The 16,333-nt window shown below is 42.4% G+C and overlaps 1 protein-coding gene across 1 annotated transcript in view; it reads right to left on the bottom strand.

Annotated features, from left to right (window-relative positions):
- The window catches only part of LOC122562890 (glutathione hydrolase 1 proenzyme-like), a 102,140-nt gene extending 92,034 nt beyond the window's left edge, over positions 1-10,106 (bottom strand). Inside the window, exon 1 of the mRNA XM_043716215.1 lies at positions 10,102-10,106. The gene's annotated coding sequence lies outside the window, so the exon portion shown is untranslated. The remainder of the gene's footprint in view (positions 1-10,101) is intronic.
- Positions 10,107-16,333: the final 6,227 nt, after the last annotated feature.

Here is a 16,333-nt window from a genome sequence, read left to right as displayed (position 1 = left end):
AGGCATTTGGATGGATATATGAATAGGAAGGGTTTGGAGGGATATGGGCCGGGTGCTGGCAGGTGGGACGAGATTGGGTTGGGATATCTGGTCGGCATGGACAGGTTGGACCGAAGGGTCTGTTTCCACGCTGTACATCTCTATGACTCTAAATAGGAGTTGGAGTAGGCATTTACCACTTTAAGGAGAAAGTGAGGGCTGAAGATGCTGGAGGTCAGAGTCGAGAGTGTGTTGCTGGAAAAGCATAGCAGGTCAGGCAGTATCTGAGGAGCAGGAGAATTGACGTTTCGGGCATAAGCCCTTCATCAGGAATAACCTCTCATTCTCCTCCTCCGTGGTGCTGCCCCATGTTTACCCCTCTGAACCTGCTCCTTTATTTGACAAAATCATGGCTGATCTACCTTAACACAACATGTCTTCAGCAACTAAAAGTTGATTAATTTCTGCCTTTAATATACTCAATGACATCCATGAATCTCTGGGACAGAGATGTTCAAGGGTCTACCACCCTGTCTACATGAAGAAATTTCTTCTGGTCTCAGTCCTAAATGGTTGATTCCTTATTCCAAATGTATGAGCCCATGTTCTCGATTCCCCGGCATCTATCTCCCCTGTCAGATCTGTCAGAAATTTATATCTTTCAACACTCATTCTTTAAACCCAAGAGAATTTGGAACAAGTCTTCTTACTTGCCCTCAGGACATTCCCCTCATCCCATATTCTCTCGGATGTAAGCATAGATTAAGCATTAGGTACTATGCATGAGGCAGAAGCATAGATTAGACATCCAGGACTATGGACTAAGACTGGAATAGGGGATTAGAACAGAATTAGGTGGTTGTCTTTCAGCAGTGCAGATACTGTGGCCAGAATCTTTTTCTGTGCTGTGATCTTTATGACTATGTTTTCATACTTCAGGCCTAAATATTGATTCATGTGGAACTTGCTGGTTACAGCTGCCAACCCTGAAATGTCCATTTAATTTGTGTACAGTTCTGGTTGCCCTGCAACAGAAGGATATTATTAAATTGGAGAGGATACAGAAAAGATTTACAAGAATGTTATCTGGACTGGAGGGTTTAAATTATGAGAAGAGGTTGGATAGGCGGGATTTCTTTCACTGGATGTGTCAGAGTTTGAGAGGTGACCTTACAGATGTTTATAAAATCATGAGGGGCTTAGATAAGGTGAATAACTCCCCTAGGGTAGGTGAGTTTAAAACTAGAGGACATTTTTTAAGGTGAGAGGGGAAAGATTTAAAAGGGACCTGAGGGACAACGTTTTCACACAGAGGGTGGTTCATATGTGGAACGAACTGCCAGAGGAAGTGGTAGATGCAGATACAGTTATAACATTTAAAAGGCATTTGGATGGGTACATGAATAGGTAGAGTTTAGAGGAAAATGGGCCAAATGCAGACAAATGGGATTAACTAATTAATTAATTTAGTTTGGGAAACTTGATCAGTATGGACATGTTGGACTGAAGGGTCTGTTTTCATGCTGTATGACTCTGTGACTTCTCATCTGTGTTTTCTGTCCATTCACCAATTCTCAAACCAAGCTAAAATATTGCTCTCATTTCCATAATCACTTGTGTAGAATTTATCTGACTGCTTTTTGAAAATTCAAACACACTGCATCCACTAGTTCCCCCATAGCATTCCTTGTAGTTGCATATCCAAAAAATAATGCTTTTGTCGAACACATAGATTTGTGTTAATTCTGCTGAATTGGCATGATTTTCTAAGTGCTGTGTGATTGCTTGGCTAATAATAGTCTACTGTTTCACATATTACTGATACCAGGCAGACTGGCCTCACTAACTCTCTCCCTCTTCTCTTAAACAGTGGCAGTTATATTTGGTGTTTTCCAATTCCTGGGGCTATTCTAGAGTTTAAGGAGCTTGGGAAAGCTATCCCTATCTCTGCCACTGCTACTTTGAAATCTTTGGATGGAGGTCTTCGGGTCTAGGCAATTTATCTGCACTTAGTCCCATTAATTCCCTAGTCCTGTTTCTTGTACTAATTTCTTCAACTTCTCATTCTCAGTATTTCTGTTAAAAATCACACAACACCAGGTTATAGTCCAACAGGTTTAATTGGAAACACACTAGCTTTCGGAACACAGTATTTCTGCGTATTTCAGTATTTCTGAAATTTCTTTTATCACTTCTACAATGAAGACAGAAATAAGGTATTTATTTAAAATCTTTGTCAGTTCCTTACACAGAATTACAATTTCTCATTTCTCCATCTGTAATTGGATCACTTTGACTTCCTGTAAACTTCTCATGTTTACACACGTGCACACGCACGCGCTCCCACACGCACACACATTTACATGCTGCATTTATGTACTGCTGTAGTCTGCACTGATATTTTTTTTTCTCTATCAATGTCTTCTTACATTGTTGAACTGTAAAATGCCCTGAATCCTCAGACTCACTACACTTTCTGGCAACACTATGAACCTGTTCTTTGATCAAACACAATCACTTAATTCTCTTTTTAGCCACTGTTATAACACATTTTCCTGCCATTTTATAGGAAAATATATTTGTTACAAATTATGAATCAGTTTTCTTAAATGATAGCCATTGTAACCAATCTTCTGATATAAGGTAAAGTGGAGTGTACTGGGGAAACTCTGGTCTGTGCAGGGAGAAACAGAGATAATGTATAGTGTCAAATGACTTCTTCAGCATAGAAAAGAGTTTATAGAGTCATAAGGACTCATTGCCGACCAAGTTTCCAAAATTAAACAAACAAATCCATTTGCCTCCTTTTGGCCCATATCCCTCTAAACCTTTCCTGTATCTGTCCAAATATCTTTTAAAAGCTGAAATTGTGGCTGCATCTACCACTTCCTCTGGCAGTTTATTCTACACGCGATTCACCCAGTGTATGAAAGTATTGCCCCTCAGGTCCCTTTTAAATCTTTCTCCTCTGACTTCAGAATCATGCCCTCTAATTTTTAACTCCCCTACTCTAGGGAAAAGACCTTTGCCAATCATCTTATCTATGTCCTTCATGATGTTTCTGAAATTCTCATCCAAATCTTGCTGAGAGCTTCCAGCACTTTCTGTTCTTATTTCATCTCCTAATATAGTTTCCAAAACTATCTTAGCCCCTCAGTCCTCATATCTGTGTAGTTTGTGAGCTTTATTTAGATTTAAAAGATATGTAGGCATTAAATCCCTGGTTTCAGATTGAGCTAAATCATTTACAAACACAATGTTGAATTCCATCAAATTCTGATTACTCTCAGTATCCCTTTACTGTAATTTGTTTTGTATTGCTTAATATCAGTCCAAAATAATCTGTTCTCAAGCTAGATCATTGATATATTGATTAGAAAAAAAACATCTTTTATACTTTGCTTGAACACTTACAAGTTTGGATACAGATTAAAGACCCCAGTGATTACTGTATTAATCATAAATAAAAGCAGAAATTGCTGGAGAAATAGCAGCTCAGCCAGCATCTGTGGAGAGAAATTAGAGTTAACAGGGCTTGAAATGTTATGAAGAAGAGTCACTGGACTAAAAACATTAACTCTGTTTTTATCCCTACGCGGATGCTGCCAGACCAACTAAGTTTCTCCAGCAATTTGTACTTTTGTTTTAGATTTCCAGCATCTGCAGTTTGTGTTTTATTTTACTGTATTAACATTATTGCCTGTGGACTGAAAATGAACCTGCTCCTACAGGATGTATTTGAAATGAGTAATGTATACGTGCTTAAAAACATGTTAGATACGTACGAGGGAGAAAAGGAATAGACGGATATGTTGATGGGGTTAAAAAGAAATGACAGAATGCTTGTGGGTCTGCTAGATGAAAGGCATGTTTCTGTGCTATAAATAGTATATGACTGGGTAAAACTATGAAAAATATTCAGGTCTCACTAAAAACAATTCATGTTTAATCAAAAAATATTTGAAATCAAATGGCGATATTCTAAGTGTTATTGTTAAATTGCACACACAGACAGTTTTGTATTAGAACTAATTTGTTGTTAAAAATACATACAATATATAACACATTTACTGAAAGTTATTATCAAATGCAACAGTTCTTAGCCACTAACAGTAGGTTGGTTTTGGTTACCTTGCCATGTAATCTGACTATAAATACAGTGCAGAAGCAATGTCTTCGTGTGGGAAATTATAGGATGTCAAGAATCAGGCAGTTGCTGATGCTGTGTTTAAGAAAACACACAGAAGCTTTTATGACCTTGGCAATTGCTGAAGCTCACTAGAACCAATTTAATACATTTTGAAATGTAGTCGCTGTTGGAATGAGGGAAAAGCAGCAGCCAAATGTGTGCATGGCAAAATCCCACAGAGCAGCAACAAGATAATTTACCAACTGACCTGTTTCACTAGCATCCCATTTAGGTGATGCAGCACAAGGATCAGTGCTAGGTCTACTGTTTTTTGTCATTATTGTAAATGATTTGCATGTGAATACAGGAGTCAAGGTTAGTAAGTTTGCATTTGACACCAAAACTGTTGGTGAAGAAGGTTACCTCAGAGTACAATGGGACCTTGATCAGATGGGTCAATGGGTCCAAGGTATGACAGATAGAGTTTCATTTAGATAAATGTGACATGTTGCATTTTGGTAAGGCAAACCAGGACTGGACTTATACACTTAATGGGTCCTGAGGAGCGTTGCTGAACAAAGAGATGTTGGGGTGCAGGTTCATACTTTCTTGAAAGTGGAGTCGCAAGTAGGCAGAGTGGTGAAGATGATATTTGGTACACTTGCCTTCATTGGTCAGAACATTGAGTATAGAAGTTGGGATATCATGTTGCAGCTGTACAGAACATTGGTGAGGCCACTTTTAGAATATTGCATACAGTTCTGGTCTCCCCGCTAGAGGAAAGACGTTGTTAAACTTGAGAAGATACAGAGTAGATTCACAAGAATGTTACCTGGACTGGACGGTTTGAGTTATAGGGAGAGGCTGCTTGGACTGTGGCTTTTTTCCATGATGTAAAGAAGTCTAAGGTTTATCGAGGTTTATAAAATCCTGAGGGCCATGGATAGGGTAAATAGCCAACATCTTTTTCCCAGGGTATGGGAGTTCAATACTAGAGGGCACAGGTTTAAGGTAAGACAGGAAAGATTTAAAAGGGACCTAAGGAGTAACTTTCTCATGTAGAGAGTGGTGTGTATATGGATGAGCTGCCAGAGAAGTGTTGGAGACCAGTACAATTATATCATTTAAAATGTATCTGGATGGTTACATGAATAGGAAAGGTTTAGAAGGATATGGTCTAAATGCAGGCAAACGGGATGAGGTCAAATTGAGATGTCTGGTCGGCATGGATGAGTTGGGCCGAGGGTCTGTTTCCACGCTGTACAACTCTATAACTCCAGTATGTTGTCAGTCGAGCATTCCACTGGTACTGTTGTGACAGTGTCAGCCTGAATCAAGTCTGATACTGCTGGTTGCATTCAGAGAGAACTGAATGCAGTAAAAATAGCAATTTATTGTAACCTGTATTTTTACTAAAAAAAAAGTTGTTTTATAAGTTGCCATACCATGCCACCTGTATTAATGACAGAAAGCATAGCTAAGGATAAAAAAAGAAAAAACATTAAGACAGAGTTCATCTTAAATCAATTTCATTTCAGGGAAAGTCAATTAAGACAACGAACACTGGAATATCTGGAAGCCACTGCCAAAGAAGACCTCCACACCGACAAGACGGTCTGAGTTACAGGGAGAGGTTGTCAAGCTAGGACTTTTCTTTAGTGCATAGTAGATTGAGGGGGGATCTTATAGAAGTGTATAAGATCATGACAGGCATGGATAGGGTGAATGCACTCAGTCTTTTTCCCAGGGTTGGGGAATCAAGAACAATGGCATCAGTTTAAGGTTAGAAGGGAAAGAATAAAAGGGAATCTGAGGGCAACTTTTTAACACAGAGGGTGTACACATATGGAATGAGCTGCCAGCAGAGCTGATTGAGGCGGATACATTACCGACGTTTAAAAGGAGTTTGGACAAATACATGGATAGGTAAGTTTAGAAGGATATGGGCTAAGTACAGGGAAATGGGATTAGCGTGAATGGACGTTTTGGTCGCCCTGGACCAGTTTGGGCCTAGGGGCTTGGTTCCATGCTGTAGTACTCTATGATTCTAAGACCTTCACACCAGGACAAGACCGCCAAACCTGGAGACCACAATGCCAAGCCAAGACTGCCCGTCTGGGACAACGCCACTACAATGGGAGACTGCTGCTCCAGGCTGAAATACAAGACCTAGAACGAGACCTCAATTTGGCCTCAGGGCATCTAAAATCACTTAGCTGAGGCAATTCCTGGTCTTTATCCTTATTTACAGACCGTTATGAGACCAGGGTGAACTCTGATGCTTTGGCAATCATATTTTCTGAGCCCACATCAGAACCCAAAACCTCTTGTAACTTTTGGGTCAATTATTAACGTTAAATTTGTCTTTTCCAGAAAGATTTTCCAGATTTGTTTCCCTTTCAAAAGGATTATTAACTCATTTCTATGAATAGTGTGTTTAAAACAACATTTCTAAGTAATTGTGTGACCTTTAGCTAAATAGCTTGCAAGTTGCCTGGGGAGATAATTGAGGTTTACAACCCAGAAAGGCACAGACACAGATTAATTCTGACAGAGGCCAGCTCAGAGCAAGTTAGTTCAGATGTTGTGAGAATTGAAAGGGTTCAGAAAAGATTTACAAGGATGTTGCCAGGGTTGGAGGATCTGAGCTATAGGGAGAGGCTAAACAGGCTGGGGCTGTTTTCCCTGGAGTGTAGGAGGCTGAGGGGTGACCTTATAGAGGTTTACAAAATTATGAGGGGCATGGATAGGATAAATAGACAAAGTCTTTTCCCTGGGGTCAGGGAGTCCAGAACTGGAGGGCATAGGTTTAAAGTTCGTGGGAAAAGATATAAAAGAGACGGAAGGGGCAACTTTTTCACGCAGAGGGTAGTATGTGTATGGAATGAGCTGGTGCTCTCTTGCGACCTTGAAACCTTGTTTCTGACCTCACTACACTCAACCTCCTGTATAATCGAACTACAATTTAGGTTCATAGAACATAGAACATAGAAGAATACAGCGCAGTACAGGCCCTTTGGCCCTCGATGTTGCGCCGATCCAAGCCCACCTAACCTATACTAACCCACTATCCTCCATATACCTATCCAATGCCCGCTTAAATGCCCATAAAGAGGGAGAGTCCACCACTGCTACTGGCAGGGCATTCCATGAACTTACGACTCACTGAGTGAAGAACCTACCCCTAACTTCAGTCCTATATCTACCCCACTTAATTTAAAGCTATGCCCCCTTGTAATACCCGACTCCATACACGGGAAAAGGTTCACACTGTCAACCCTATCTAACCCCCTAATCATCTTGTACACCTCAATCAAGTCACCCCTAAACCTTCTTTTCTCTAATGAAAACAGCCCCAAGTGTCTCAGTCTTTCCTCATACGATCTTCCTTCCATACCAGGCAACATCCTGGTAAACCTCCTCTGCACCCTTTCCAGTGCCTCCACGTCCTTCCTATAGTATGGCGACCAAAACTGCACACAATATTCCAGATGCGGCCGCACCAGAGTTTTATACAACTGCATCATGACCTCAGGACTCCGGAACTCAATTCCTCTACCAATAAAAGCCAGTACGCCATATGCCTTCCTCACCGCACTATTTACCTGGGTGGCAACTTTCAGAGATTTGTGTACATGGACACCAAGATCCCTCTGCTCATCCACACTACCAAGTATCCGACCATTAGCCCAGTACCCCATCTTTTTGTTATTCTTCCCAAAGTGAATCACCTCACACTTAGCTACATTGAATTCCATTTGCCACCTTTCTGCCCAGCTCAGCAGCTTCTCTATATCCTGCTGTAACCTGCCACATCCTTCCTCACATCCATCCTTCCTCAATCTCCTTTGCTGAATTAGTTTAAACCCTCCTGCAGAGGAAGTGGTGGAGGCTGGTACAATTGCAACATTTTAAAGACATTTGGATGGGTCTATGAATAGGAAGGGTTTGGAGGGATATGGGCTGGGTACTGGCAGGTGGGACTAGATTGGATTGGGATATCTGGTCGGCAAGGACGGGTTGGACCGAAGGGTCTGTTTCCATGCTGTACATCTCTATGAGGTCCTTAGTGGCAGAGGTGCTGATATTAGATGTTGAAGAGTCAGGAATGGGTGTTATGTGTTCTGAGTTGCAAAGATCAAAAATCCAGAAAAAGAGGCTGTTGAGTCAGGAGGAGAAACACGCAAAAAGGCTGTTGAAGACATCAGTTTACGGAAGTCGTATTTTATTAGTAAGTGAGTTGAGTTAGTAGTTCATTTAAGGCTCTTAGGAAGAGATGTTAACTCAGAATAACAGTCAGAAACCAATTATAATTGTGCCTTCACTGTGGAAATTGCGGTTATCCTTCACTAAAGTTTGGTTGACTATGAGGGTGCTGTTGGAGTAAAGGGACTGAATCTATATTTCAGAAATCTGCAATGAGACTGGTTTGAAATAATTCCAGCATAGAACATTACAGCACAGTACAGGTCCTTCGGCCCTCAATGTCACGCCGACCTATGAAACCATAGGCATATGGAGGATAGTGGGCTAGTGTAGTTTAGGTGGGCTTGGATCGGTGCAACATCGAGGGCCAAAGGGCCTGTACTGCTCTGTATTCTTCTATGTTCTATGAAGCCCATCTACCCTACACTATTGCATTTTCATTCATATATCTATCCAATGACCATTTAAATGCTCTCAATGATTTTGGACTCCTGGATAATTGGGGCTCTTTCTGAGGTCGGTGGGACCTCTACAAAGAGAATGGCCTATACCTGAACCAGAAGAGTACCAATATCCTGCGGGGGGGAAACTTGCTTATGCTCTACAGGAGGGTTTAAACTAATTCAGCAAAGGAGATTGGAACCTAAATTGTAGTTCGATTATGCAGGAGGTGGAGTGTAGTGAGGTCAGAAACAAGGTTTCAAGGTCGCAAGAGGGCACCAGCAAACAAGAAATTGGTTTGAAGTGTGTCTACTTCAATGCCAGGAGCATCCGGAATAAGGCGGCTGAACCTGCAGCATGGGTTGGTACCTGGATTTCAATGTTGTGGCCATTTCGGAGACTTGAGTAGAACAGGGAAGGAATGATTGTTGCCAGTTCTGGAATTTAAATGTTTCAGTGAGAACAGGGAATATGGTAAAAGAGGGAGAGGTGTAGCATTGTTAATCAAGAACAGTATTACGGTGGCAGAAAGGACATTTTGAGGACTCATCTACTGAGGTTAGAAACAGGAAAGGAGAGGTCACCCTCTTGGCAGTTTTCTATTGGCCTCTGAGTAGTTCCAGAGGTGTAGAGAATAGGATAACAAAGATGACTCTGGATAGGAGTGAGAGTGACAGGATAGTTGTGTGGGGGACTTTAACTTTCCAAATATTGACTGGGAATACTATAGTTCAAGTGCTTTACGTGGGTCAGTTTTTGTCCAATGTGTGCAGGAGGGTTTCCTGACACAGTATGTGGACAGGCAAACAAGGGGCGAGGCCACATTACATTTGGTACTGGGGAATGAACCTGGCCAGGTGTTAGATTTGGAGGTAGGACCTTGTTTCTGACCTCACTACACTTTGGTGATAGTGTCCATGATTTGGTTATATTTACTGTAGTGATGGAAAAGGGATAGGTATATACCACAGGGGAAGAGTTATAGCTAGGGGGAAACGATATGATTAGACAAGATTTCGGATGCATAGGATGGGGAAGGAAACTTCAGGGGATGGGCACAATTGAAATGTGGAGATTACTCAAGGAACAGCTACTGCAGGTCCTTGATAAGTATGTCCCTGTCAGGCAGGGAGGAAGTTGTTGAGCACAGGAGTCGTGGTTTACTAAGGAAGTTGAATCTCTTGTCAAGAAGAATCTAATCTAATCTAATCTAATCTAATCTAATCTAATCTAATCTAAAGTAAAATTAGGGCAAATCAAGGATAGTAGTGAGAAGTTGTGTGTGGAGTCAGAGGAGAAGGGAAGCGCTAAATGAATATTTTTCATCAGTATTCACACTTTTTCACACGAGAAAAAGATAATGTTGTCGAGGAGAATACAGAGATACACACTACTAGACTAGATGAGATTGAGGTTCACAAGGAGGAGGTGTTAGCAATTCTGTGAAGTGTGAAAATAGATAAGTCCCCTGGGCTGGGTGGGATTTATCTGAGGATTCTCTAGGAAGCCAGAGAGGAGATGGCTGAGCCTTTGGGTTTGATCTTCCAGTATAGTTTATCGGATTTAATTTTTTTTTATTTTACAGAGTCATAGAGTTTTGCAACATGGAAACAGAGTCTTCCATGCCGACCAGATACTCTAAATTAATCTAGTCCCATTTGCCAGCATTTAGCCCATACCCCTGTAAACCTTTTCTATTCATGTGCCCATCCAGATGCCTTTTAAATGCTGGGATTGTAGCTGCCTCCATCACTTCCTATGGCAGCTCATTCCATATGTGTACCACTCTCTGTATGAAAAAGCTACCCCTCAGGTCCCTTTTAAGTCTTTTTCCTCTCACCTTAAACCTACGGTTGTGGGTAAAGTGTTGTAAAGGATTATAAGAGTAAGGGTTTATAATCATCTAGAAAGGAATAAGTTGGTTAGAGATAGTCAACATGATTTTGTGAAGGGTCGGTTGTGCCTCACAAACCTTATTGAGCTTTTTGAGAAGGTGACCAAGCAGGTGGATGAGGGTGAAGCAGTTGATGTGGTGTATATGGATTTCAGTAAGGCATTTGATAAGGCTATTGCACAAAGGATGGAAATGTGGGATTGAGGGTGATTTAGCGGTTTGGATCAGAAATTGGCTAGCTGAAAGAAGCCAGAGGGTGGTGGTTGATGGGAAATATTCGTCCTGAAATTCAGTTGCTAGTGGTGTGCTGCAAGGATCTGTTTTGGGTCCACTGCTGTTTGTCATTTTTATAAATGACCTGGATGAGGGCTTAGAAGGATAGCTTAATAAATTTGCGGATGACACTAAGGTCGCTGGAGTTGTGGATAGTGATGAAGGATGTTGGAGTTTACAGAGGGATATGAATAAGCTGCAGAGCTGGGCTGAGAGGTGGCAAATGGAGTTTAATGTGGAAAAGTGAGGTAATACTAATGCTAATATTCTTTATTCACTTTGGAAGGAGTAACAGGAATGCAGAGTACTGGCCTAATGGTAAGACTCCTGGTAGTGTAGACGAGCAGAGAGATCTCAGTGTCCAGATATGTAGATCCTTGAAAGTTGCCACCCAGGTTAATAGGATTGTTAAGAAGGCATTTGGTGTGTTAGCTTTTATTGGTAGAGGGATTGAGTTTTGAAACCATGAGATCATGCTGCAGCTGTACAAAACTCTGGTGCAGCCACAATTGGAGTATTGCGTGCAGTTCTGGTCACCGCATTATAGGAAGGTGTGGAAGCTTTGGAAAGGGTTCATGGGAGATTTCCTAGAATGTTGCCTGGTATGGAGGGAAGGTCTTACGAGGAAAGGCTGAGGGGCTTGAGGCTATTTTCGTTAGAGAGAAGAAAGTTGAGAGGTGACATAATTGAGACATACAAGATAATCAGAGGGTTACATATGGTGGACAGTGAGAGTCTTTTTCCTTGGATGGCGATGGCTTGCACAAGGGGACGTAGCTTTAAATTGAGGGGTGATAAATATAGGATAGATGTCAGTTATAGTTTCTTTACTCAGAGTAGTAGGGGCGTGGAGCGCACTGCCTGCAACAATAGTAGACTCGCCTACTTTAAGGGAATTTAAATGACCATTGGATAGGTATATGGACGAGAATGGAATAGTGTCGGTTAGGTGGGCTTCAGATTGGTTTCACAGGGCGGCATAACATCGAGGGCTGAAGGGCCTGTACTGGCTGTAATGTTCTATATTCTATACCCTCAGTGTTGAACTTCCCACCTGGGATAAAGACCTTGGCTGTTCACCCTCTCCATGCACCTCATGATCTTATAAATTTCTATCAGGTCAATCCTCAGCTTTCAACGCTCCAGGGAAAAAGCCCCAGCCTATTCAGCTTCTCCCTAAAGCTCAAACTCTTCAATCCCAGCAACATCCTTGTAAATTTTTCCTGAGCCCTTTACAGTTTAATAACCTCTGTCCGACAGCAGGGAGACCAGAATTGAACACAGTATTCTAGAAATGGCCTCACCAATGTGTTGCACAGCTGCAACCTGATGTTCCAACTCCTATATTTAATGCGCTGACCAGTAAAAAACAAGCGTGTCAAATGCCGTTTTTATAACCTTATCTGTCTATGACTCCACTTTCAAGGAACTATGAACCTGCACCCCAAGGTCTCTTTGTTCAGCAACAGTCCCCAGGGTCCTACCATTAATGATGAAAGTCCTGCCCTGATTTGCCTTACCAAAATGCAACACCTCACATTTATCTTAATTAAACTCCATATGCCACTTCTCAGTCCATTGGCCCGATTGATCAAGATCTTGGTGTACTTATATCATCCGCAGACTTACTAACCATATGTCCAAAGATGTGTAGGTTAGGTTGATTGGCTATGCAAAATTTCCCATATTGTCCAGGGATGTGTAGGCTCGGTAGGTTAGCCATGGGAAATGTAGGGTTAGATGAAAGGGGGGCTCAGTCTGTGTGGGATGCTGTTCGGAGCATCAGTGTGGGCCTGTTGAACTGAATGGCCTGCTTCCACACTGTCAGGAGTCTATGATTCTGTATCTCCTTTATTCTCATTCAAATTGTTAATATAAATGAGGAACCATAGTGAACAGCACTGGTCATGGATCTCCAGTCCACCACCATCCTTGGGCTCCTACCATTCAGCCAGTTTTGTTTCCAATTGGCTAGGTCTCTCTGCATCCCATGTGGTTGAACCTTGCTAACCAGTCGAAATTCTTGCTAAAGTCCATGTAGACAATAGCTACTCCTCTGCCTTCAACTCTCTTTTTGATAACTTCTTAAAAAGAACTCAATCAAATTAAGTTATGCAAGACGATGTCACCTCTGAAATAACCTTTGGGTTTACGTAGCTTTGATTTAGCTGCCAGTCAGAATGGATAAGGTTGAGTTACCACACTGTCTGAAACAGGTTCCTGGAGACCTTCCAGCTTTCTACAACCCACACACAACACGACCATCCCCAAAAGGACAATCACAGAATGGAGGTGTGGGATGGAGGTGGTCACGGTTGTCTGTGAATAGGCAAGAATGTACTGCCATTTTAGCAGGGTTATTGATATTCCCATTAACAGGGGGACTAGTTCCAAATTATCTCACTTCTTCAAGCAGTGAGCTGTGTCTCTTGTCGTTACAGTGTGCCTGTCACTGTAACGTCAGTGCCTACTAATAGAACTGTGCAGTCACCTCACATCTCTCAGACAGATTGACTTCTGAATGTAGGTAATCCACTCAGTCCATCTGCAGCAATTCTCCACCTCAATCCACCTTCCTCAGAGGGCAGTGCAATGTTACTGGGAGCATGTGGATATGAAGAGAACACAGGATAGGAAAGAAATATTTCCTGGAATCTCATCTTTGAATCTCTGTAGTCAGGCTTTCACCACTGCTGCAATTGGTGGAACAGCACATATCAAAGTCACAATCATGAGGGGCATAGACAGGGTGAGTAGCTAAGGTCTTTTCCCCAGGTAGGGGATTTCTAAAACTGGAGAGAATAGTTTAAGGTGAGAGTTGAAAGGTTTAAAAGGAACCTGAGGGGTAACTTCTTCACACAAAGGGTCGTTCATTTATGGAATGAATTGCCAGAAGAAGTGGTAGATGTAGGTACGGTTACAACATTTAAAAGACATTTGGATAGGTGCATAAAGGTTGAGGGATATGGGGCAAACACAGGTAAGTGGGACAAGTTTGGGAATCCTGGTTGGTATGGACAAGTTGGACCGCACAGTCTATTTTAGTGCTGAATGACTCGATGGCTCTGTCCCAGTAACCACCCTCAGCCATTCCGAATCCAGGAGATCACTTTGTTGCTCCAATTTCAGTCTTCCCAATTTTAATCAAACTTATAGTTGTTTTCAGCTGCCTATGCCCAAGGATTGGAATTCACTTTTTTAATCTCTCCTCCCCTCTTTTTCTCTCTCACTCTCTCTCTCTCCATTTCTTTCTCGTTCTCTCTTTCTTTCTCTTAAAACTTAACACCTTTGACCAAGCTATTGGCCATCTGACCTAATACTTGCTGATACGACATGCTGTCAAATGTTCACTGCTAAATCATTGCAACCTCGCCTGTCTGAAAAGTTTGGGAAATTTTAGGGTTTGGAATTTTCTGGATTATAGGATAAAATTAGAATGCCATGACCACAAGTATATGAAAAAAGCAGCTCTGTAATTATTAACCTCAAACATAGGGTGTGATAAACATTCTAAAACAGTAATAGGAATGGTTTTACTTTTTCCAAATATTGTATCCACCATGTTTCCACTGCCAAGCGAGTGAACTAAAATTATGCCAATGGAGATCCACTCAAAAAAAATGATCAAACATTGAAATCTCCCACCCTTGCTACCTTCAGTGTTTCCTCTAAATATTGTCTAAGATGGAGGAGCACAGATTCATCAGCCAAGGGAGAACAGTATGTGGTAATCAGCAGGAGGTTTCCTTGTCCATGTTTAACCTGAAGCCATAAGACTTCGTAGGGTTCAAAGTCAATGTTGAGGACTCCCAGGGCAAGTCACACCTGACTGTATATCACTGCGTCTGCACTTCAGCTGGATCTTTCCTGACAATGGGACAGAATATATCCAGAGATGGTGATGGTGGTAGCTGGGACATAGTCATATTCACAGAATTATTCTTTACAGTCAATGTCAGTCTTTTGCTTGATTAGACTGTGAGACAACTCTCCCAATACTGGCACTAGCCCCCAGACTTTATTAGAACAAGAAACAAAGAAAATTACAGCACAGAACAGGCCTTTCAGCCCTCCAAGCCTGCACCGATCCAGATCCTCTGTCTAAACCTGTTGCCTATTTTCTAAGGATCGGTATCCCTCTGCTCCCTGCCCATTCATGCATCTATCTAGATGCATCTTAAATGAAGCAATTATGCCCACCTCTGCCACCTCCACTGGCAACACGCTCCAGATACCCACCAGCCCTCCATAAAGAACTTTCCAAGCATATCTCCCTTAAACATTTCCCTCTCACCTTGAACCCGTGATCCCTAGTAATTGAGACCCCACTCTAGCAAAATGTTTCTTGCTATCCATCCTGTCTCTACCCCTCATGATTTTGTAGGCCTCAATCAGGTCCCCCCGCAAACTCCATCTTTCTAATAAAATAATCCTAATCTACACAACCTCTCTTCATATCTAGCGCTCTCCATACCAGGCAACACCCTGGTGAGCCTCCTCTGCACCCTCTCCAAAGCATCCACATTCTTTAAGTAACATGGCAATCAGAACTGTATGCAGTATTCCAAACGCGACCGAACCAAAGTCCTATACAATAAGCTTCCCAAAGTCCTATACAAAGTCCTATACAACTGTAACATACGTCCCCTGTAACGTAAGAGGAGGAGAGCGCTAGTTATAGGGGACTCTCTAATTAGAGGGACGGACAGGCGGTTCTGTGGACATGGGCGAGACTCACGGATGGTTTGTTGCCTCCCGGGTGCTAGGGTCCGAGACGTCTCAGACCATGTCTTCAGAATCCTTAAGAGGGAGGGTGTGCAGCCAGAAGTCGTGGTACACATTGGCACCAACGACATAGGTAGGAAGAGGGGTGGGGAGGACATTCAAGAGCTCAAGGAGTTAGGCTGGAAGCTAAAAGCCAGGACAGACAGAGTCGTCATCTCTGGGTTGTTGCCGGTGCCACGTGACAGTGAGGCAAAAAATAGGGAGAGAGTGCAGTTGAACACCAGCAAGGCTGGTGTAGGAGGGAGGGCTTCAGATATTTGGACAATTGGACTGCATTCTGGGGAAGGTGGGACCTGTACAAACAGGACGGGTTGCACCTGAACCAGAAGGGCACCAATATCCTGGGGGGTAGGTTTGCTAGCACTCTTCGGGGAGGTTTAAACTAATTTGGCAAGAGGATGGGATCCGGACTTGTAGTCCAGCAAGTAAGCTAGCTGTGTGTCAGGATGCAAAAGACTGTAGGGAGGCTGTGGAGAAGGTAGCACTGACAGGGACTACTAGCGGACACAGAGATGGGCTCAAGTGCGTAGACTTCAACGCAAGGAGTATCAGAAATAAGGTCGGTGAACTTAAGGCGTGGATCGGTACCTGGGACTACGATGCTGTGGCCATCACGGAAACGTGGA

This window comes from Chiloscyllium plagiosum, chromosome 25, assembly GCF_004010195.1.
Source record: "Chiloscyllium plagiosum isolate BGI_BamShark_2017 chromosome 25, ASM401019v2, whole genome shotgun sequence".
Taxonomy (NCBI): Eukaryota; Metazoa; Chordata; class Chondrichthyes; order Orectolobiformes; family Hemiscylliidae; genus Chiloscyllium; species Chiloscyllium plagiosum.
Note: the sequence above shows the minus strand (reverse complement) of the source record. Positions and strands in the feature narration are given on the sequence as shown.